Source organism: Periplaneta americana, chromosome 15, assembly GCF_040183065.1.
Source record: "Periplaneta americana isolate PAMFEO1 chromosome 15, P.americana_PAMFEO1_priV1, whole genome shotgun sequence".
Lineage (NCBI taxonomy): Eukaryota > Metazoa > Arthropoda > Insecta > Blattodea > Blattidae > Periplaneta > Periplaneta americana.
The window spans coordinates 106,416,377-106,442,063 of NC_091131.1; positions in this window are offsets into that span (position 1 = coordinate 106,416,377).

Genomic DNA, 25,687 nt, shown 5'->3' on the forward strand with positions numbered 1-25,687 from the left:
TAGAAAGACAAAAAGATTAAATACAGGAATTGTTTAGTAAAACATCCAGAGAAATGCAAACCCAATAGAATCATCAATGGCCAAAATATAAATGGTAATGTAATATTTGGGTTGAATCCTTAAGAATATTCAATAACATTTTTTTGAATTTAAAAAAATCGGAGAACGAGTGTTTTTAAAATATTCCATGTGAATTTAGGAAGTGTGCCACGCACACCAAACAAAAGACCAGAAACACTCCACTGACTGGTGGGAAGGTTATATTTCTCACTTAGGTATGGAATGCAGGACTCATAAATTGATTTTTCCTCCTCATCAACATGTTGTGCCTGCCCTCTCAAACCGGATTGTAGGATCAAGAATATTCACTTAGACTGAGTCCTATGGATGGCTACAATATCTGCTCTTCTGTTCGAATCTAAGGATGAATCGCAGTGGATTTCCTCGTATACCTCCCATCCGCGACGCTTGAGGACATCAGCAATACTAGCATTATGGTGTCGATTGTTGCGCAGCACCTCTTCAATAATTTAATTTAAAATTAATTTCAATACTGAGTTAATGCCCATTTAATAAAAACACCTGCGAATAAACAACAATTAGAACAATTGAATAAGTGTTTATAGCCTTATTTATGTCCACAACTGATGTCATGTTTGTATCAGGTAATCAATTCAGAGTTCGGAGTTTTGGCATTTTTTTGAGGACCCTTTCTTAAGCTGTTTTATAAAAATTATAATACACGGTCCTTTATTACAAAAAATTAATTAATTAAAACAGGCCACCTTAGTTCTTATTGATCAGTGAACTGAAATATACAATTCTTTGTTTAATAAGGGTGTTGATTACAATATATGACAAGCCACATGTCTAAATATTCTGGTGCAAATCTTTATCTATTGTCTGTCAACAATGCTTTATACGCTGAAAATCTCCTTTCAACAGCACTGGATATCAAGAAAACAACTTTCATCGCTGCCACGGATGTTAGACTCCAATGTTAGACTCTTAATTTGAATAAATAAATAAAGGCGGTAATAAATTAAATCACTTAAAAATATGCTTAATTCGAAAATATTGTAGATATAAGTAAAATTCGATGATTGGTATTGTGGCATTCGTCTGGAATATTCTGGTAGTGTCAGGGAGTTGCGCACGCATCTAGCGAGAGGGAAGGCCCGGGGGAAAAGGAAACTCAAACTCTTGACTCTAGCCGCGGTGCGGAGTTGAAGTGGAAGAAAAGTGACTGGGCGGAAGTAAGGAAGCATCTGGAGACCGATTGTTGTGTTTTGCAGAGGCTTCGCGACGCAGAACATTCTAATGTTCGTGGTAAATAAAATATAATACCGTGAGTTGCCGACGAAGTCAGTTAGTCTGCAGTCAGCCTTCAAGTCTTTGACAACAAAGAGCAAGGTGGACCGAAGTTCGACTTGCAGAGAACCGCAACTGGGAAGGCTCGAGTTCGACGTGTCGTGGACCGTAGCCGGAAGACCGGGGTTCGAGGTGCAGTGAACTTGAGTGAGTCCGTAACTGTGGCAGCGTCCAGGGGAGTACGGAAGTCTTGAGTTCGATGTGCAGTGAACTTGAATGGTGAGGTAGAAGAACTAGTTAAGGCGAACGAACTGTGAACTGAGAACTGACAGTTTTGTTCTGCACATAGTGCTTGTGAACATTAGTTGAAATTAGGAGTACATTATTGTTCTTCTCAATAATATCCTGTATTGTCATTGTCGTCGTGTGGAGAGCAATAATGACTATTGTGTTGCTGTGTTGAGTGGAGTAGCCTACTCATTATTGTAGGGTGAATTATTAAGAAACAAAAGTCACATTGTTGACAGTTGTGGTGGTTAAAAGTAGAAATAAAAGCTACAGTATAAATATTAAATCATTGGAAAAGAAAACCTCTACCCTAGTTTGATATTTTACTTCTCAAATGTACGAACGTATTGATAAACGTTTTTGAACATAACTGTATAAAGTTATTATTAATTTTAATATTGAAACTACCACAAACTTCTGTGTAACATAGATTTATTACTGACAGTTGTAATAATATCGAGAAGTATAAGATAGATTACAGCAACACAATAGTATGTTATTTATTGCAATTTTTGGCAGTAGAATTATCGTGAAATAATATATAAATTCTGACAGATACCTGAATTCATTATTTTCAACAATTGCTAACTTTTTCAATTGAGAAAATAAGGGTTAAACGGTAAAATACCAATATTTCAAACTCTCCTTATGTAATCGAAACAATGTGCCGATATATTTATTTTAATTTTTCTATCTTTTCCTCAGTTCAGTTTAAAAATAAATGCATATTATAGGAATATACAGTATTATCGCAAACAACTGTGATTCTTTAATGCAATGAAATATTCGACTTTTTCTGTTACACCCGGTATATAAGTGACTAAACACTTACTCTCCAGCTTAGTGAGAAGTTGCAGAGAATCTCTGACTGATGTAAGCACTGTGTCTCGACTGAGAGGTACTGAGTAACTAGTTTTGTAATGTAATTTAGTGTCACGGATTGCTAACATCCTAGGGATCGTTAAGTCCACAGGTCATCTGTCTGTAGACATGAGCTTTCAACTGTCACCGAAATTCGAAGGAGCAGCACGTTGACAACCATCGCAATAGTATTAAGTTGCTAGGGCTTGGATGTGTTGATGTGATGGATATATACATCTGGGTAGCTAATTGCATGCCAGAAATATCTCTTGCTAGAGAGATAGCCGAGTCGATTTTGTCGGTAGAGCGACAAACTACGGACTGAAGAGTTCGAATTCAAACTCAGGTTGAGGGTGAGATTTCATATCTCTCCATATCTTTTAGAATGCTTTCGGAATCTGATTTTTCTTTCATAAATTGAATACCGACCTATTCTGAGTGCAGAAGTGCTAAAGGAAAGAATACTCTTGTAAGCTTCAGTGATATAATATAAAATACGATAAATATTTGTTACTGTGATATACAGATGTTATGATCTAAAGTAGGCATGTCAATTGATGCCCACAGGAGCAAGCGCGCGCTTTAGAGCCCAGGAGAGCCTGAGCGCTTAACAGCGGAAAGGAAAGAGACAGGCGAAAGAGGTGGTATATGCCGCTTGGTCGAGCTATATTCAGGGATGGCCAGCACTGATTCAATAGATAAAGGGAAGAGAACTTATTAAAACTGTATCCATGTTAATTTTTAGATTTGCCTGAGAAGTATAAGTGCATTATAAGAATGTAAGTTTTAATTTTAATGCTCATTTTTCACAAGTTTGATTTTTTTATTCAAAATAAATATTTTCTCAACTTTTCGTATAGAAAAGTGAAATTTTCAGATATAGGTCTATTTATTTAATAGCCTTACAGAATGTTTTCGTAAATCTAATATACTGTACCGTATATACGTATTACTGAAGATAGTGTATTGAAAATTTTGAAAATATTCGCATGGAAATTGTTTGTAAGGAAATTAATTAACAAAGCAACTACTGTTACATCATAAGCAAAAGATACGTGCCCATGTGTTGTAAAAATGTCAGCTTTATAGCTTCAGCAGATTTCGAGAAAATAATTTAATATTCTGTTGATAGGAAGTTGCTCACAAATATCACCTTAAAAACATAATGCGATAAGAGTTTTGTTATGTAATATTAGTTACACTTAAAACAGATACAGTACCTAGGTAACTTTGCTTTGTACTGTAATATTGTTTTGATTAGTTTATTGATTACTTTTGTAAGGCTAAAGATACCATAAATATAAATTCCAACTTATCATGTCATACTCAATCTCTTTCTTTGGAATATCACTTTCTTTATGAATGATGTGTTTCATCCACTTAATACAGTATAATATTATACTACTATGGAATTTAAGTGAATATTTCTTCTTAACTCTCTATTTATGTTATTAAGATTTAAAACACAAGTGCAATATTAAGAAATCAGTGTTAGTACTTTTGTTTTACAGACAATATAGATAATATTAAACAGAAAGAAGCCATATAAAAATAACGGCATAAAATTTCACGTTCCGTTTGAAGTTTGTGCACCACTGTTTTCTTAATCCAAGAGGTTGTTTATTCATATACACAACCCTTCCTCTTTCCATAGTTAGCGCTTGCTGCTCGCGCACAACGTCAAGATCAGAAAAATGCGCTTGCTTTGACATCACTGATCTAAAGAGTGAGTAAAAGTATGAAACATGTTAAAAATTTTTAATTTTTTGTTTTATTGAAAGTGCTCTAAATGAGGTCGTATGGATAAATGAACAAATTTTGGGCGTTTGTGAAACAGTAATTTTTAATTTTGTACAGGATATGCAAAATAATGTATTATTTGACGTGAATATGTCTTTAAGTTCGCTCCAGTACTGGGATGCCATCTCAGAAGACTTTTGTCGCGGCTATAATTTCTAAATTACACGATATACAGAGTGAAAGGGTATAACTGCAGTAATTTGAACTTATATTAAATATCAATAAAACTAGTAGATAAGTTCGAATAACCGCTCCTCTACCTATAATGATAATGGAAAAAAATTGAATTTTTATTGAGAGATTGGAAGCGGATACGTTGCAACAGCGCAGTAAATTAAAAATATATCCAGGTACTCACGATTATTAAATTTTGGCATTGTCCTTAATTGACTTCGCCTTTAGAATTGTACGAACAGACTGACATAAGACTTGCTACTGCTGAGGCACAACGTAACAACGCAGATAAACAGTGTACACTTGCCGAGCAATCCTGAAGTGCAGCGATGCCAGATTTTCCTCAAGGTTCCGTCATACTGTAAATGAGTTTTAATCAGTTAATTTTGTACGTTATTACACAAATGAAGCGTTTCTTCGAAGAAATGACAAAGGAATATTTTTTTCGGCTTGCTCTTCGCGTTGGTATCTTACCACTCATACGTGTCAATACCCAAATAATTGGGATTCAAACTTTGTATACAAATTATTATTTTTTTTTGCAAGTAAACCGTTATTCAAATACCAAAGTGACATTTGACTTGTTTATTATCTACAACCTAAAGATTCTAGATCTTGATTAGATAACTTTTAACGCTATACCATTTCGGAATATACAGACGTGGACAAATTATTAACAAAATTGACTATTTTTATGATAATTCTGTTTACAAAATTTGACTTTTCAATTTAGACTACAGTTGACAATTTTGGATATTTCCATCATTACAGTAGACAGAAATATGCAAAAATGTCAACTGTAGTTTAAATTGTAGAGTCAAGTTTTGTAAAAATATATAATAAAAATCTTCAATTTTGCTAATAATTTGTAAATTAGCAAAAATGTCAACTGCACTGAAGAGTCAAATTTTGTAAAAATATAAAACAAAAATCTGCAGTTTTGCTAATAATTTGGAAATATCCAAAATGTCAACTATATTCCAAATTGAAGAACCGAATTTTGTAAAAATATACAATAAAAACCTTCAGTTTTGCTAATAATTTGTAAATATGCAAAAATATCAAATGTAGTCCAAATTGAGGAGTTAAATTTTGAAAAATATACAATACAAATCTTCAATTTTGCTAATAATTTGGAAACACGCAAAAATGTCAACTGTAGTCTAAATTGAAGAATCATATTTTGTAAAAATATATAATAAAAATCTTCAATTTTGCTAATAATTTGTCCACGTCTGTACAACACAACATACATACACAACACATCCAATCACCCAACACAATACAAAAAAGCTGCATTCCGAACAATGGTACACAGACTACGTAACAGAGTTTGTGTGCACTCGATGTGGGTTTCTGGCGTTTTTTTGTCAGTCCACTCGAGTTATGTGGACATAAAGAGAAAAATTAGACGGTGTCGGGTGAAATTCTTGGGCAGCTCAGTCAGTAGAGCGTTGGTGCGTTCAGCTAAAGGTCCCGGGATCGATACCCGGCCTCGGAACAATTTTTTTTCTTTGAAATTGTTGAAGTTACAGTACGATTATTTAGTCCTGACAGTCGCCGACGATCTGCGCCTGGGTCAGGCGAGTTCATTAATTTACGCCAAAAGATGTTCAGGTTAGTCTGTTGCCTGCAGTCAAAGCGATCGGATGTCTCGCATGCGGTATAGCGTTGTGTTTCCAGTACAGTTTAACTGTACTACATTCCTTTAGCGACCGCTCGCTCCTATCTCTACTCCGAAACTCTACGCACTACTCCTATTACTTCCCCTCTTTCACGTCGCTGAGCTGTCAGGACTAAATAATCGGGCTGTACTTGTGTCTGTTCACGCTACTCCTGTTTGGTCAAGTTAGACAGAACAAAACACAGACCACTTTAACAATTACACTAATTTTTACAGTTTACATTATTTACACTATGCACATTAGAATACGCTATTTTTACTATTTACATTGATAAAAAATGTAGGCCTACATTGATCACTATTATGTACAGTAGTGGCAAAAAAAACCGGACCGATCCTTGTAGCTGATTTCAGAGCCTTGTTCACTCAAGAGCACGATAGACTAGTAACTAAGACCTTCGTGGTTCGAATCATGCCTGGAAAAGTAACTTCTTTTTGTTCCTTATTCAAATTTATACCCAATACTTTTCGATTGCTGGTAAAATTAATGTTCTGGGAATAATAAGTTAATTAAGAGGTAAAATATCTCTGCAGGAGCTTCAGACATTGACTACTTTTAAAAGCCGAATGTTAGAGAGACTGTTTTTCGTCTCTAGACTATGATCTCTCATCAAATATAACTATTGTAGAATATGCTTTTTATTTTTAAAATATCAATTATTGTTCTTCATTATGTAACGGTATGTTTGAGTGGTTTCTTTTGTAATCCGGCAGAATGTAATCATATGTATCACGGTGTTTCTTTATGAGCTTTGAATATGTGTGTTTCAGAAGAGAATGACTTTCGATGTAGCAGGGATTTGAAGACGGCCTGTGCGAACAGCTCAAATAGAAAGGGGCCTTGATATTGCTTGGTAACGAGATATTCAACCAATGCAATGGTTGAAGATTGGTGATGGTATACAGGATTCTGCTAGGCTGGAATGAAGTTACATCGGAAGTCTGTATGCTGTAATGGTTCGTATAGATTATGATTTAATTGATAGAGTATTAAGGATCATGTGCTAATTGTGTTGAGTTATGAGATAATGGAAATTCTGAAAGATTGAATTCTAATTTTACAGTTACTGTTTAAATCCAAAGATATTGTTGTCAATTTTTAAAGTTGTTCAAACAGATGTAATTTGGTATACTTTGGTTGTTTAATTGTTTCAAATATTATAGGTTATAAAGTTTAAAGGAAATTTGATTTTAAGGATGTGATTGCTTTAAAAATTGGAGAAATAAACTTGATACAAACTTTATATTCTGAATTTATTAAAGGTTGCAATGAATAAATTAGTAATATAGTGAGTCATCTCTTCAATTATTTTTAACATTTGCTTAATGCATATTGTCTTATTTAACACTAAATTGCATAACTTTTAGAATTACATGTAACTGAACGCATCTACATTTGGTTGTTTCTTTTATTATTATTATTATTATTATTATTATTATTATTATTATTATTATTATTATTATTATTATTCCATTGTTTTTTTGTATTGCTGTTATTCATATTTGCTGTGTATTTCTATACTGGTCGAATTTAAGAGAAGTCCTCATGGTCTTAACTTTGCCAGAAAAAATAAATGAACAAATAATTTAAATTGTAGGAAAGATCATCGTAGTATCAGTTTTTGTCACTAAAATGCATTGTAAACATCTATTATGTCTAGTTTTGAATCATGAATAGAACGTCAACGTCAACACAAACAAGATACAAGTGTTCTGTGATAGCTGTGCACGCGCCAAATACGTCGTCACGTCAATATAGTCTATGAACAGCTAACCTTATCTCCATACGCCCTGGGCTAGAATTCGGTCCCTAGATATGAGACACAAGCTTGCCGGAATTGAATGCTCACCGTTATAGGACGATGACTAGCAAAATTATATTTTGACCTGGGGAAAAAAGAGAACGGTAAATTTGACGTAGAGTCTTGCCATTCAGGAACATTGTTCCTATAGACTACACTTTGTGTATCCAAAATAAGGTACCCTATCTTTTCTTTCCATTAAAAGTACTCTGTTATATCTTCATCTTTCTTCAATGTGCATAACCCTCGACCGGGTTTAAACTCGCGATCTTCAAATCTAACGATAAGCGCGATAAGCGTTCGGCCACAGAAAACTGCATTAAAATTTTTGATGTTACAATTTGAATACGTTTTATTTCGTTGTTAAGAGAGACATTCGACATTTCAATATATCCTGTTGGCTAACTCGATTTATGTGATCCTCGTTTCAAAGGATAAAGCCGTACAGTTTTTGTAAAAAGCGCATATCAGTAATTTAACAAGGGCTGTTTGTAAAATCGTAAACTTTTTATATTACATAGGCGTCATAAAAATCATAAAAGTACCGGTTACATAAAAACATATGAATACACTCGTAAGTCTTCGTTACCTTGGAAACTGTTCGGCGGTGTATATCCCAACGACCTACTAAAATATTAACAGCATTAACTTCAAACATAATTAAAACATATTTATGAAAATAAGCGTGCCGTAGAAAATTCTACAATGAAAGCCCTGATATTGTCACAGAATAGCAATGCTTACCTCTAGCATTAAAGATAATATCAATTTTCTGAATGGGAGTATAAAAGTTAACTTGATCGCTATTGTCACCGAAGTTTTTCTATAGCCTGCTTATAACTGTTTAATATCTATATATAATTTGAACTGGTAATGGAAATTACTGGAAAACGGCTGAACGGATTTTAATAAATGACCCCTCATTTTGAAGCTTAGAACCCGAATTTTTTCATAAAATTAGTAAGTTTCAGTGAAGCGTTAGTTTTCCTACATAATTTTAATATTTTCCAAAATCCATCTTTCGTCAGTTTTGAGAACTAATCGCATCATTTCAGAATAAAACAAAATACACACTAGCCTACAATAAAAAATAGGCTATTACACGAAGGCCATGACCTGCAGGATTGCTGTCATATTTAGAGCTCAAATTCAATTGGTTATTAAAAACCTCAAGGCTTATTGAAAATAATTTACAGGTCTGATTCTGCGGTGTGTAATTTTATGAGTACAGCTATGTATCGGATATTAAAATCTACAAAACTTGAGATGGTTTGATGACATTATTACAATTAGAAATTAAATATTATTATAATTAATGCCATGATGCGACTATTTTTCATTAATTATACGTATTAATGCTATATTGATGATATGAAAGTGAACCTTTTGGGGTTATATAAGTAGATGTAGAGAATATATGAAATTACATCTTCATTTCTATAATTTACTGAATGGCGGCTATGTAGTATAAAACTACAAAACTTACGTAAGATAATAATATTGTTATTAAAAATGAAATATTTTTATAGTTATTAATCAAGTGGGCTTGGGCTTTTTCATATACATAATGGCGGTGTGATGTAGATATTTATATGCGTCATTCTCTTCAGTATTGGCTCGAGAGAGCGCAAAAATTACAGTTCCTGAGGAAAAACCAAAAGGTATTACTTACTGATAAAATAAGAGACCTAGAAAATTGTGTAGTCTTCCGATCATTTCAGCAAGATCTCTTAGCGGAATGAAATGATTTTACTCTCTACATTTCAAGCTCTCCATGCAGCAGGTATACCAAGATGCTATGTTTATTGTTCGAAAGCATAGCAAATCTGACATTTTTTTAACTTTCGCGTACAATTCACAATTACCTAAATTAGCTATTATTTAGTCCCACATGAAAAAGCCACTGATCATTCTGACATTGTTATTTGCGTTTTCGCGTTGAAACTCAAAACCTGAAGGTGGATAGGTTCAACAAAAAGTATTTGGCATAAAAAACGCATTCAGAGGGAGTATGTTTCATTATTATGGAAGAAAATAACTTTCATAATGTCTGGTATTCTTTATTGAAAATAAATCTAAAAAATTTTTATTTGAACTTCTAATTTACTTAGTTTGCAGCATTTGCTGCACAAGCCACTAGTCTTGTATATTTGTAATAATAATATTTTATATTATGGTAATTTGTTTATTTAGAATATTACATTCGGTATGTATAAAGAACTGTTTGCTATCAAGATGTGTATCGCTGCCCAATAAATTCGTATATGATTTTTCGACCATAAGAATAATGGATATAACTTTTGTAGGAACTTCGCCACCGGATTACAGCTGCCGTGGCTCTGGTCAACCGTGATATGCTGGAGCGTGTATGGGGCGAAATGGACTACCGCAAGGATGTATGCAGTATTAGCAAAGGTGGACACATTGAGCATCTGTGAGGTATGTAACAAAACTTGGAGAGTTTCTCTTTATTTTATTGTAAAATAATTTGTTATCCTTTATGTAGTTTAGTAGTTATGAATTTTTTAAATGTTTCACGGACTTATGAATAGCCCTGTACGTTTAACAAATAGAAACAAAGGAAAGGGCAGAATAAAATGTGAACAGATAGTCAAAATAAATGAGACATACAAAGTATAAAAAATATGAGGCAATAATGATGGTGATGATGATAATGATGATGATGATAATAATAATAATAATAATAATAATAATAATAGTAATAGTAATAGTAATAATAGTAATAGTAATAATAATAATAGGTACGTGTTTTCGATGCTGATATAGCTTCTAAAGATTTGGATCTCTGGGCTCTGGGTTCGGGCTCGTCACTAGGTGATGGAACCTTACCTGCAGAGTCAAGGAAGAATGGTCTGCCGGTCAGCGTCGGATTCACGAATATCACTGGGACCATTCTTCGCATACCTATAGGGCGTACAATGAGCCTAAACGCCCTAAATACAAGGATCCATTCCGGACTCAACCTCCTTGAAATCAAACCATCAATCAATCAATTAATTGTGTATGGGTAATTGTTACATCAACCCTTGATCATCAATGACAGTACGCTTTTGCAAATTTATTTGATATTATCGATGATGTATGGAGAAATGATGAAATCAAGGCAGGGAAAATGGGAGTATACAGAGAAATCCTACTAAACACAGTCTTTGTCCATCACAAGTTCCACCTGCATTCCATTTCTACTTCCTGTTGCTGAGATTTGAATAAACATTTTCGCGGTAGGTAGCCAACGCCCTGATCGGTGAACAATATGTGTGTGTGTGTGTGTGCGTGTATATATATATATATATATATATATATATATATATATATATATATATATATATATATATATATACACACAGGGATATCGTTTTATTTTTACTAACATTTCTAATATTAACCTGGCTATACCTTTGGATCAACGATTAAGAACCGGAAACACCGTTTGCTACCCCTTTCCACGACTGAAGTACGATGATACTGGAGTAATATACAAACAAATCACTTTACTAGGTATAGGAGGGAAGAAAAGTAGTTCATCCAATTACGTAAACTAGGAAATATCGCGATTTTGAGTTTGATAATTTTCATTATGTTTTTATTTAATCAAAATACAGTACAGTATTAACAATAAGTGTTTTTACTCACGAACTGAGCTTTCCATACGGACATATTCATTATGCAGTGTATATTATACTGTCTACAGAGAATGAAGTTAAATTGAAAAATAATCATAATATAGATATTTAAACACATTTTTGAAAATGGTGGCCTCAGTTATAATGTGCATATTATTGCACTATAGACTATTGTACCTACTCCCAATTACCAGTTTCGTTCTTCGTACTAGTAACTCATGTTGAAATAATTCTGTACCTACTCTATATAAAAGTACCTTACGTACTGTAAATTCAATCTTCACTTCTGTCCGATCCGAAAAGATAAAATTACTCAGACATGCTATCTACTATCCGTCCAAGTGGTTATGTCGTAGGGTCGTAGAAAGGGAGGAAATCACGTGACAGTTAATTACTTAGCGAGGCCCTTTACTTAAGTTATTTTAAACAGTTGTATAATATTACGTAGATGCCCAATTCCTAACAGAAATTAATGTTCTGAGAAAAGAGCTAAGACAGCCCAGCCACTAGCATTTACAGAGAGGCGAATAGAAGCAGGTGGGGGAAACCGGGATGCGACGTAGGCAAATGGAAAATGATGCAATATTGAAAGCTCTTTCGTCACTGGAAAACGCGAACATATTTTTGGAACGTATTGTTCACTATGACCGTAAGGCTACTATGACTGTATGTACGGTTTTGGATCTGTGTGGACGGTTGAACTTCATTAATAGAAGGGGTGGGAGTGAAGTACATTAAAAAACTCAGGTACAATAAAAATTGAAGTAAAAAGAAAATGAAGTCCCTGTATATAACGTTGTTATTTAGTCAACTGTGCGAAGATAGGTATGAACCTCACAAGTGATACCAACAAGGCACCACTTATGAGGCACCTAAGCCAGGAGATAATGGGTAGGGAGCTATATATTGTGACGATAGTAAATATATGTTGTTTTACTCTCTCAGTGACCATCTACCATTTTATTAAGTTATTATAATTACTAAAGTCTTTATTATTGCTAATTTAAAGTTGTGTGTATTTACCTATCTATATGATACAGATCATAAACTCTAGGAAAATAACTTTTCCTACATAACGGAAACTAATATTTTTTAGTACAGTACTTGCTTGACAGTTTATCCTTGGGTTATTGCTTTATGAAACATGGTGTTGTACTATTGCCTTGTCGTCTAAAATAACCGCCATTAGGTTCCACTTCCTGCCTGATAGATACGGTCTGAATGGCGGCCGGGCTTGGCGTTGTGCAGCCGGTATAATTTGATATAATGAGTTCCCCTGGTGAGCAGGCAGTCCTCACAACATCCATATAAGTCAGGCGCCGATACAGAGCCATCTATTTGATGCTTCCACTTCTCATTGTCTCAGATCCCTCCCCGCCCTCTAGAATGGAGGCAGATTCAAAACCTATTTTTCTCGTTCACACTGCAAAATGTTCACCATCGTAAGTACCTCTCTACCACCCATCCCCGATAGAGGTTGGAGGGGGATGAAGGCCAAGGTTTTGCCGCTCGATCTAAGTCGCCCCCGAGGAATCGTGATCCTTCACGTCAACTAGCGGCAGTTGGAATCTATCCTGATTCGCTACTTTGAGATAAAACCTTAGTGCAGTAGTGGCTTATAATTAAAGATCGTATTTACATGTATTTCAGTCCACACCTGTGGAGTAACGGTTAGCACGTCTGGCCGCGAAACCAGGTGGCCCGGGTTCGATTCCAGGTCGGGACAAGTTACCTGGTTGAGGTATTTTCCGGGGTTTTCCCTCAACCCAATATGAGCAAATGCTGGGTGACTTTCGGTGCTGGATCCCGGACTCATTTCACCAGCATTATCACCTTCACCTCATTCAGACGCTAAATAACCTGAGATGTTGATACAGCGTCGTAAAACAACCTACTAAAAATAAATTACATGTATTTCCTGTTGGAATTCTAAGCTTAGTGAAACAGTGGCTCACAATGATATGTATAATATTAAGTTCCATTTATATTGGCTATTGGGACCTAAACTGTTCTACTGACAGAAATCTATAAAATAGATGAACTTCTTACTAGGAAACATTAGACCATTATTAAGTTATTCATTATTTTACGATAGTTCCTAGGATACAGGGGCCAATTTACTGCAATAATTCATTATTATTTTTTTAATAGGTTATGGAATCATGCTTTTGATTGCTAGCTTATAGGAATGTATTGCTACTTGCTAGGTTATTGGAACATATTGTTGATCTCTTGGATACTATGAGAACAGATTTAATACAAGGCAAAGAATTGTGTGTGTGTGTGTGTGTGTGTATCTAATGCCTATTCACTTCACTTGCGTGATTCAGTTTCCGCATACTGCGGATAGATGACAGGACTGTGACCCATTTTTCTTACACCATGTTAATAATGTCAAAACAAGTGCATATACAGATTTTGGCCACTCGAGCGCAATTACGAAGGCCTTCCAGAAATTTAATTTTCCTGAGTCCGTTTAAAGAAAGAAAACTCAATTTCGTAGAAAGATTTATTGGAACAGATACAGACATTTTTTAACTATTTTTCAATATATTACTCATTGGAGTTGAGAGATTTGTCGTACCATGTGATTAATTTTTGTATTTGTTTGCCGCCCGGGATAGGAACCAGTGTGTGACAGCCGTCTGCACCTCTCTGTTGATACCACGGTATGACAAATATCTCAATTCAGTTGGGGAATACCTATGTTGGAAAACAGCTCAACAGTGGCTGTACGTGTTCCAATAAATCATTCCATGAAGTTGTGTTTTCTTTCTGTGAACGGCCCCAGGGAATCTTACCTTCTGGATGGCCCTCGTAATTGCGGTCGAGTTGCAAAAATTTGTATAAGCACTTGTTTTGACATTATTAACTTGATGGAACAAAAGCAATTAACTTTTTTATCTGCCCCCGTGAGAAAAATTTAAATTATGATTTAACGACGCTTGCAACTGCCGAGGTTATATCAGCGTCGCTGGTGTGCCGGAATTTTGTTCCGCAGGAGTTCTTTTACATGCCAGTAAATCTGATGACAGTAGCCTGTCGCATTTAAGCATACTTAAATGCCATCGACCTGGGCCGGGATCGAACCCGCAACCTCGAGCCACAGGTCAGCGCTATACCGACAGCGCTACCCAGGCCGACTCAATGAGAATGTTTGCTTATTATTAGTTAGATTGCGAGACCGTATTTTAACGTTGAATAAAATTTAATAGCTAAGAGCCTGTACTACACACAAAATGTAAGTATTGCTGATGTGTAACACTGTTAAACGCCAATAACTCAGTTACTTACTTACTTACGGTTTTTAAGGAACCGGAGGTTCATTGCCGCCCTCACATAAGCCCACCATCAGTCCCTATCCTGAGCAAGACTTTGTTTTGTTTTATATATGACAGTAAATGTAAAACCTTCTTTTTTCACCATAATTTTCACTTGACTTTGCCAGAATTCAAATTCAAATTCAAATTCAAATTTATTTACAATTTACATTTGAAATGAATATATATATATGTATTGATACCCGAAATGAGCATATGCTCGTGCTCGGGTACAGTCCAGTAGTCTACTTAAATTTTACAGGGATCAAATAATAATGTTATGATAGAAATAATGGTAATAATAATAATAATAATAATAATAATAATAATAATAGCATAATCGTGACAGAAATGATACAAAGATTGTAATAAAATTAATTCATTAATAATAATAATGTATGTATGTATTTATTTACACTGCAAGTGGGCAAGCACCCGGTGGCAGTGGTATATACAATATTAACAATACACAGTTAAAATGATAAGCAATACACAATAAAATTTACAATACATAATAAAATTTACAACACATATACAATTTTATACACATTACAATAAGAATACACAATACAATTTAACACAATAATAATAAAACATAAAATAAAACACCTAATTTTACAACAAAACCTACATAATTATGTGTAATAATAATAATAATAATAATAATAATAATAATAATAATAATAATAAAATAATAATAATAATAGTGATAAAACAAAAATATTTACAATAATAAAATAAATACTAAGACGGATAAAATAAAATATAAAACCACTAACGAGCGTTAACACAACTTAAATAAGCATATAGTAACCGGAAAAAATGACGAACTCGAAAATCAACAGAAAAGTTTGTTATATCGCAGATGACAGCAACCGCCGTATTGACATTGTGTTGTGCATTAATGGTGGTAGGGGGGAGCCGAAAGTCTACGTAACTGCCGTTCTCTTCGAATCTTCTCGTTCAGTCATGGGAAGTTAAAGCTGCAAAAACAAAATGTCTACGAGTCAAACTGTTCATTATTACCAGGATAAAAACAAATAATACTGGAATATATTAATCTAGTTTCAGTTATAGATCTCCCCTTTTGTGAAAGAGATATCATATCAAAATATTTTATGAACGGCAGGGAAAATATAAATTTCAAGAACTCTCTAGTGACAAGAGATAATAGTGACAAGTACAATCAAGTGTATCGGTGGCGATGCTAAGAAATCATTTATTGGAGATATACACTGTTATTAATTAAGAAAATGATCTAATTTATATTTATTACAATGTTTTATCTTATAGGTTACATGCATCAGAGAATAATCAACATAATCTCCGACATGAACAATCGACGTCCTAGCCTTTCTGCTGTGTACATACGAGAAATGTGAATTGATTTACCTCGCTATTCGGAACCCTGCCTTTCAGTCTAGACCTGGAATACTTTTTTAAATAGTGTCGCAGTTAGTTCTGTTTTTGTTGGTCTGTACACTAACTTCGAAATTTGATTTGTTTTAATGTATTAATTGGCAGTGTTCTGTTTACTCGCGCCACATCAGTTTAATATAATGTTTTGTTTATTTTAATTCGTTTACGCAGTTAATTAGTCATTGAGCTGGTGTTTCTACTAAACGCTCCATTTCTATTATTTCGAATACCAAATAGCATTTGAGTTGCAAGAGCATAAACAAACATTACATATTACTGCGCGTTTATCCACATGTGGCCCGCAGGCTGCGTGTGGGCCTCTCGTTAAGTTTATTTACTACCTGGCAATCCAGTTTTGTTTGGAAGAAAAGTTTAACTAACAAGGACATACGCCTATTAAGGGGAGAGGATGGTGAAATTGATAATTTCTTTGTTATTTGTTTAATACTTTAAATTTTTTAGTACGTCACAGTTAAGTGAAATCTTAAATACACTGCCAAATGTGTTTGAAAATTAAAGGGAGGCAGAAATTTAACAAAAAAGAAACCTTTTCGCATAGGTATTTACGAAAATTGATGTAGTCTATCTCAGGTTTTAAGATATTCACAAAAGTATTTCAGTATTTCACTCACAAACAAACAAATGTACAATTTGTTCAGATTAAATTTGTAATATTTCACCTGAGTACAATAATACAAGCTTATGAACATGATTAAGTATTATTTTATGGTCAGTGATTTGTATATTGGACATTATTTTCACATACACATAAAATATCAAAATTCGAATCTAGACAAAAGTTGAGTTATAGTCTAGTAAAGATGTGCTCAAAATTTCATGAACTTTCCTTTACTGGTTCCTGAGTCATATCCATTTTTGTAAGTACCGTGTCAGAAAATAAAACTTGCTAGAGGTTAAGAAATAGCGTGTTATTTAAAATGTCAGCGTGTAGGCCATTTAAAAATGACTACTAAAGGCCTCCAATCGTGCAAAATACCCAATAAAATAATACACACAGTGGGCCAAAAAAAAGCACCAAATTTAAAGTGATTTCACATGAAAGTTTATTTCACAGGCAAATTTCACAGTCCTTGTAGACCGGGAAAGTACTGTAATATTTAATATTTTACCTATTATTAAACATTATTCTTTATTCTTTGTAAGGTAGTGCAAAATCTATCGTTTATGCCGAACTAAGCATTATGGTCTTATGAGTTCAGCAGCTATCATCATTTGTTTCTTCCGTTTTGAGTTCTCATTTTGTGAATAATGGGTCGCTTAACGAGCGAAGACAAGATTTTCATTAAACATTTGCACCAATATGATAATTTATCTCCCCATCAAATTGTAAGGAACTACGCTTAGCAAGAATGGTCTTTTTCAAGTGTACAAGGATTGATTAGCAAGAAACGGACATGATATCCCTCCTGAGAAATTATTGCGTGAAAGATCGCATTTCTCAGATTCTCAGATGGTTTCCGCTGGAGTTTCAAACGAGATCTTAATCCTATGGACTATTTTATATGCAGTTCGTAATATTGAACATTTAAGACATCTTCTTGAATGTTGGGACCGGCTTGATCAAACACAGACAGCCAGTGCTATTGGACAATGGAGAAGACGCCTACAAATGGTTGTGCGGACAAATGGCGGTCACATAGAGCATAATTTTTAATTTTGATTATTTGAAAGATCATTAATTACTACCGTATTAATTTTATCAACATTCAGTTTCTGCATTTTGAAGTAATAAATTGTCTTCAAAAACCACTTTTTTCGTATCATTGAGTATTGACCTCCGTAAGATTTTAACTGAGCCTCAAAGAAACTAATAAAAACTCCTGCTTATCTTTAAAGTCTACTCTTTCCAACAGTGTATTTATTATAAATTAATGTTATGTATTTTCGAAGATAGAGTATTTCTAATTTTGTGCTTTTTTTTGGCCCACTGTGTATATTGTGTTCTACACATATCGAAGAACAGCTTTATGCAATATTTTTTTTAAATTCAATTTGCGGAAAATCAACAAACAACAGCGTGCCATTTAAAATTCCAGTGCGCAGGCCATTTAAATATGGCTACTAATGACCTCCATTCGTACAAGACGGCCAATAAAATAATAAGTTATATATTATATTCTACACATATCAAAGAATAGTTTTAGGTAACAATATTTTTTAATTCAACTTTTTTTTTTGTCAAATTTCACTATCATCTTCCCTTAAATATTAGTTTTGCATTTGTATGCCGTTCTCTGGAAGTGACACATTTTGTAAAAAACAGTGTATGTCTCAAGGACTTAATAGATCTTATTCTTTGGACTAATTTGTCAATTAAATTCGTGTGATCTTGAGCTTTGTTCCCAATAATTGAGCGTTTCGTGTAATAACAACTCAACTTTCATTATGTCGTTTTCGAGTTTTCAGCATATCGTCGTTGATTTTATGATATCTCCTGTATGACTTTACAGAAAGTAATTTTTCAGGAGAAAGACAAAATTAATTAAAAATCAATAAGCCTACCCTGATCATCGACGATGTCATTTGTGTTCGTCATATTCACCAACACTTTCTACCGAATTACCTACTTCATATTCTTATGTAGGATCATAGATTTTTAACTAATTTTTTTTTCCTCCGGAAAATTTATTTTCTGTGAAGTTACATAGAAGGTTTCATAAAATCAACGACGATATATTGAATCCTTAATAGCACACTTCCATCCTGACAACAATATTTCTTTTCAATAAATATAGCGCCCTCTAGAAACATTTTAATGCCATTCCGCGCAATACTGTTATACCAGATCTGAAATTTATGATAGTCTGTATCAGAAATTAAAGCGTTTGTAGTTAAGTTCATGTTCCAGAGAACACCTTAAATATGATCTAAAGACGATGTGGGAGTATTCTGGGTACAGACTTAAAGTTGTAAAATTTCATTACTATGAACTGAAGAAGGCTATTTCAGCAGTTATTACACAGTTCTAAGTATTCTTATTAGAGTAGGCCTATCTATAATGTCGTTTAAAATTAGAAAGTCTAATAGAAACAGTCGTTTGTAATGGGGGAGAAAGGTACAAGCAGCATATTGTTCCGGGAACGAACGAGAGGGCCCCAAGTTACCTGGTTGAAGTTTTTCCAGAGTTTTCCCTCAACCAATTAGGAGCAATTGCTGGGTAACTTTCAGCGCTGGACTCTGAACTCGTTTCGTAGGAATTATCATCTTCGTATCATTCAGACGCTAGATAACCATAGATGTTGATAAAGTGTCGTAAAATAAACCACTAAAGAAAAAAAAGTTCCGGGAACGACAGTGACACAATATTAGTCGATAGTGACGGGAACAACAGTTATACCATAACAACTCATAGTGACAGTTCTATAGAAAAATCTGTGAAAGTTTCAGCATTTCCAAGTTCTGTGCATTTTTATTGTATTCAGCTTAGTTAAGAGCAGAGTCAGAATTTTTGTCATCGTCATGTAGCTTCCAAAGAATTGGGCCACAGATTGGCCCGTTTCCGTCTCATATTATAGGTCGAGAAGTGTCTTCCGTGGTCGTCCAGGGTTTCTTGTACCCTCTAGGGTGTAATTTTTAGTGATGTATGAAATCTGTTGCGGAGCATCCTATTGGCATGTTGTATCCACTTTGACTTATAATTTGAAATTTGCTGAAAGGCTAATGCCATTCTCAATTCTCATAAAATTTCTATATTTGTTTTATAGTCGTCCCATTTACTAAGGCATTCGATAAGTAATGACAACAATGCTGTAAATCAATGTTCCTAGCGGTGACCATTGAAATCTTGTACTACGTAATAGAGCAGCGATTGTTATATAAATTTGAAATATTGAAAGTCCCTAGGTAGCCATATTTTGTAAATACAGTGGCTGTTTCTGATTTATAGTGAACAGTACAGTCTAAAGGTACGAACAAAGGTGCTTCATAAAAATTCAAGTTACAGGAGAAATCATGCAACTCGGTACTTTAGGGCATTACAAGAAGCCTGTGGGAGAGAAGTCCTACCATACTGAACTACTGGGTGTTTATTTCAAAGTGTGTCATGACGTCACTGTTGTGAGTCAGCGATTTGAAGCGAGTTTCAGATTTTATGTCAGAGAAGTTGGCTATTAATCAAGGCGTTCAATCTGAACTTGAGAACGTGTAGCAACAGATGGCGGTCTGTACGGTCTGTGTGCTACCATAACCTCTTTCGAACTGTGTTTTGCGCGGGCAAGTCGTACGCAGGGTATTTGTTATCATCGGTTGCGTACGGCAACATTCCACAATACAAATCAAATGCTCCGTGTCCATGTTGACCGTCCAAGTTAATGTCAACAAATACGCAAGAAATAGTCTTAACCCTCTCCCCATATCCTGACAGTAAGAAAAAAACTCACCTCAGTACATGTTTCCAAACAGTTCACATTCCTGCCACTACCGGCGTTGCCGTACATATCAGTAAGTACTCTTCAAAATGAACGCCGTACTTGCTATGCAACGTCTCTGACACATAGGTAATACACCTCTGTGGAAGTGTAGGAAGATTGAATTATTCTCTAGGCTCATCGACTAGCCATATGACGGCATACAGTGAGCCATGACACACTTTGAACGGAACACCCAGTATTGCAAGTTGGTGGAAGCGACGCATTCGCTTTCAATCAAGAGTTGACATCCGAAGACCTTTAGTTTGATCAGTGAGAGAGATGTCCAGAAATGCTGCTGCAGAGGGAGTCCGCCGTCTTCCAAGAATTTGGCAACGTATTGTTGACATGGCAGGAGACTATATTTGAAGTAGGGCTATGTAATGTAAAAAGTAACCTAAATACATTTAGTGTGAACAGTACTACGTTACCATTACTTTTCGAATGCCCTAGTATAACCTGCTCTTCTTCTTAAATATTTTATTTCCGCCGCAGTTATTCTTGATTTATCTTTTGCCTTGATTGTCCAGTTTTCACAACCGTATATAAAAATCGGAAGAGCCAATGTGTTATACAATCTTATCCGGATTTTGGTTAAGTTTATTTCGATTTTAACATATTGTTTGTGACACTAGTAATCTTCATGAAATTGTTTAATTTATGATTAATATCAAATTCAGTTTCATATGTAATAATATTACCTAAATATTTAAACTGATTTACCCGTTAGATAACTTGGTTATTCATGACAATTTTGCTTCTTATGGGTGACTGACATTTAAATGTCACTGACTTTGTTTTCTGTATAGTTATTGTTAAATTGTACATTTATATTTATTTTTATAAGTGTGTATGTTGCTTTTTGTAGGTTATCTTCTGAATTGGATATTACAACCTGATCATCTGAAAAGAGCAGAGCTGTGAGTTATTTATTGTATGAAATTGGAATTCCAGTTATTTTTCCTTTTGCCATTTTGCAATAATATCGTTTAAATATATATTGAATAACGCTAGAATTTTTAGATGCGCACCTTTTCTATATGGAAAATTAGAGCTCTGAAAGAAACCAGTGTCTGGAATGTTGCCTTCAGATGATAATGGAGGTAATTTTCCAGCACCTGTCTTAACCCATGTTATCCCTTTTCTTCTCAATCTGCCGATAATCTTCCTTCATTTCAATTCTGTGCAAAATAAGTTTTGCTTGAGACTTTCCATTAAATATACATAAACCGAAGGATAACAATGTATTTGCTCAGAACTTTATGGAAAGTTCATGGAAGTTTTGCATCAAATTTTATAATCCATTAGGCGACTAAGCATTTAATAACGCTTTTCGAAACCTCACAAAACTGTAAATAGGCATGTTTTGATGTAGAAAGAAATTCCATGCGGTAGTGAACAACATCAAGTTTGTGGTACCGTGTCTAACTCATTTTTTTTTAAATTGTGGATAAGACTAGTTTTGTATCTAATAGCCTCAAATGATAGTAATAATGTGGATTATTATAGGTGAATAACTTACAGGAACTCGGACTAGTTCACCAAGGAGGATTAAGGGTAATGGAAAAAATCTACAATTTATATTTAATAAATAAATAAATAATAAATAAGTAAATAAGTAAATAAGTAAATACATAAATACGTAAATACGTAAATAAGTAAATAAATAAATAAATAAATAGCGATTTTTTTAAGTTCTTAACTACGTATGGATATTCTAAAGTTTGAAGATGTGTTGCATTCCATTTTGTATTGTTGCTAAGGATCTGAATGACTTCCATAAAGTTATTAACATTAACACGAAGTGCGTAAGTTAACACTGTTTTGGCATACAGAACAGTGTAAAAGGTTAACAAGTTGACATAGGAAGGTGTTCAATTACAGTAACTTTATAAAGTAAATCCTTAAGATTAAAGAAACAGAATTTTATTTTGCCATTTTGCGTTACTTCTTTTTACTTAGTCAAATTTCGAGTTTGTTTCTAGAATAAAACTGCAACATCGCAATGAACATAGGAGCATTTGCCAACGCATGGAAACATCCCTTACCCGCAGCAGTGAGGGAGGTTACGTAGTCAATGTCAACGTCAGCTCTTTCTCACAAAGTGTCTGTCCTTATGTCCTCTGGTAGTCTGGAATTAGGTTGAAGTACGCTTCTGGTAACAGTGTGTCCTAACTTCCATTACTTAAAGTGATTTATTAATAGTTAAAGTATTAAAATACTCTTAAGCCATAAACGTGACAGAAACATAGTGCAAAATTATTTGTTGGAACTGAGAACTGTAATGAAAAGGCGTTTATAAAATGTATATTTCTAAGATAATGAGATCAAAGTTCATAATGTAAAATAATTATTTCTGGCAAATCTAAGCGCAAAAAAGCAAAATAGTAGAGGACTTTTCTGCTTATAATACTCGTAGTTCAGGATTCATACCTTAAAAAGACTATCAGTGGACGCCTTCCACTCTATATTACCTCTCCTTTCACCTCAATGGCAATATAATAGGCCCTTGAAACTAAAGTTTTCAGCTGTAAAGTAATTAGCTACGTATTTCAATATGTGATTTTAAATCGTATTTCGATACTTATTTATACTTAAACATTTCTATAACTTTTCAATTGTTTGTTTAGCAATCTTTTGAGGGCAATAGACCTGCTCTTTTCTGCTCACCTCGATGTGTAACATCAGAAACTGAAAGGAAACTAAATAAGTTGTGTTAGATCAATTTAGATACAAAAATAATATGTTTTCTCTCTTTCATTGTTGTGAAATAAAATTTAGTACGTTTATGGAAAGTTTTTTTTTACCTTTAATTGTAGTTTAATTTTGTTACACTGTGGACTGGTATCGAACTTTTTATCAGTCTGAATCAGGGAAAATTGCGTGTGAAACTTTGATCGCATTGGTGTCGAAGTGAAATAGGGAGAAATCTTTGGTGTGACGTAATAAATTTTGCTCGAATCTCCTTTGTCCTGCACATGCAAACACGGATAGGAGAAACAAAAACTCACGACACACGAGTATGTGTGTCACGATACTCATTCCATTGTTCGTTTGTTTCTTTTCCTCTTTCTTATATATTCATTTTTTATTTCCATCTTCTGTAAATCTTTTACAATTCAGATCGAAGCTTTCTGAGCCCAATAAGCCTAGTTATAAGTAAACAGTGATGATTTTTAAGAGAATTTTCAATCTTAAATCATTAATTACTTATCCAAAGTGAAATCTGAGAAACTTACAGTTTTATTAACATAAATTTAAATTGAACAAACGTTTTCGCCTTTTGTCATAATCAGGTTTACAATTGAAGAGTCCACTGCAAGAATGATGGATGTCATTTGGAATACATTTTGCAGGAGAAGCAATTGAAAGTTTGAAATGCTTAGCGCTCAAAGCTTAACTGTGATTTTCCGATCATTACTTGACAATGACTATCAGTGTTAATGCCATATAACTCTCTATGTACATTCTGTATGTCTTAAGCTATGCATTGACAGTCTTCATTCATTTTCGACAAGAAAGTGACATCCATCATTCTTGCAGTGGGCTCTTCAATTGTGTTTACAATATCTGATACACATAACAACAATATATATATATATATATATATATATATATATATATATATATATATTCGGTTTACAAGCAAACCACATTAAGTAAAAAATATTACTTCTGAGAAAATGGCTTACATAATGTACCGTAAATTGGAGTTACTTTGAACACAGAGAAAACTTTGAACATTTTTTCAGAAAATCATATTTAGGTTTCTATATGCTGCACGTTACAGATGGAGGTAAATTTGGTATGAGGATGATTTTTATGATAATTTACCTCCAGCTATAACAAGTGCAGCATGTAGAAACCTAAATATGATTTTCTGAAAAAATGTTCAAAGTTTCTTCTGTGTTCAAAGTAACCCCAGTTTACGGTACATAATGTATGTGTATAAACTTATAATTGGAAAATTAAATACTCCTAAAGAGAAAAACTTACTAAAAATAATACTGAATAACTTTATAATATCTTTACTATGTTAACTTTTACAATTTACCTATCTGACTAGTTTCGAAGTGGTATACTTCATTGTCCGAAGCCTAATGAAAATCCTGCGCTGTCTTCTGGTTTTCTATTGTGATGAAGTGTGTACCTCATTGTGTCGAAAAGGGCGTGTGTTTTGAAATTCAGTTGAGTGTTTAGGATGTGATATGGATGTGTTTTTGTATGTTTATAAATTTAATATTGTTCTAGGGTGTTTAGTTTGTAGCTTTTTGATTGGATGTGTAGTATCACATCCTGAACACTCAACTGAATTTCAACACACACATCCTTTTTGATACAATTATGAACACACCTCACCACAACAGGAAACCAGAAGCCAGCGCGGGATCTTCACTAGGCTTCGGACAATAAAGTATACCACTTTGAAATTAGTCAGCCAGGTAAATTGCAAAAGTTAACACAGTAAAGATGTCATAAAGTAATTCAGGGATTATAAGTGTTAAAAACAGTATTATATTGAGTGATTATAAGTGTTAAAAATGAGAAAACAAAGAGGAAAGCAGAAAATATGAAAGACTGGAGAAAGCTGAGATTGTAGTGAAAGACCTGCCCTTGGGTAGAACACCAAATGAATAAATGAAGTGTTAAAAGGATGAATAGTAAAAATAATATTTTGAGGATTCAATTTTTGTCAAGAGCTTTCAAAATACTTTTCCTCAGAGGTACCTACTAATATCTTTTTTTTTACTTAATGTATTTTGCTTGTAAGCCGACGATATACACAGTTACATTTAGTCTATAAAATAAAATATAAATTGATAAATTATTCCAGATGTTTTATAAATGTAACTATGTATACGTAAAATGTATTTATTTTCATACTGTGTATCAGATATTGTAAACACAAATGTAAACCTGATGACGCCAAAAAGCGAAAACATTTGTTCAATTAAGT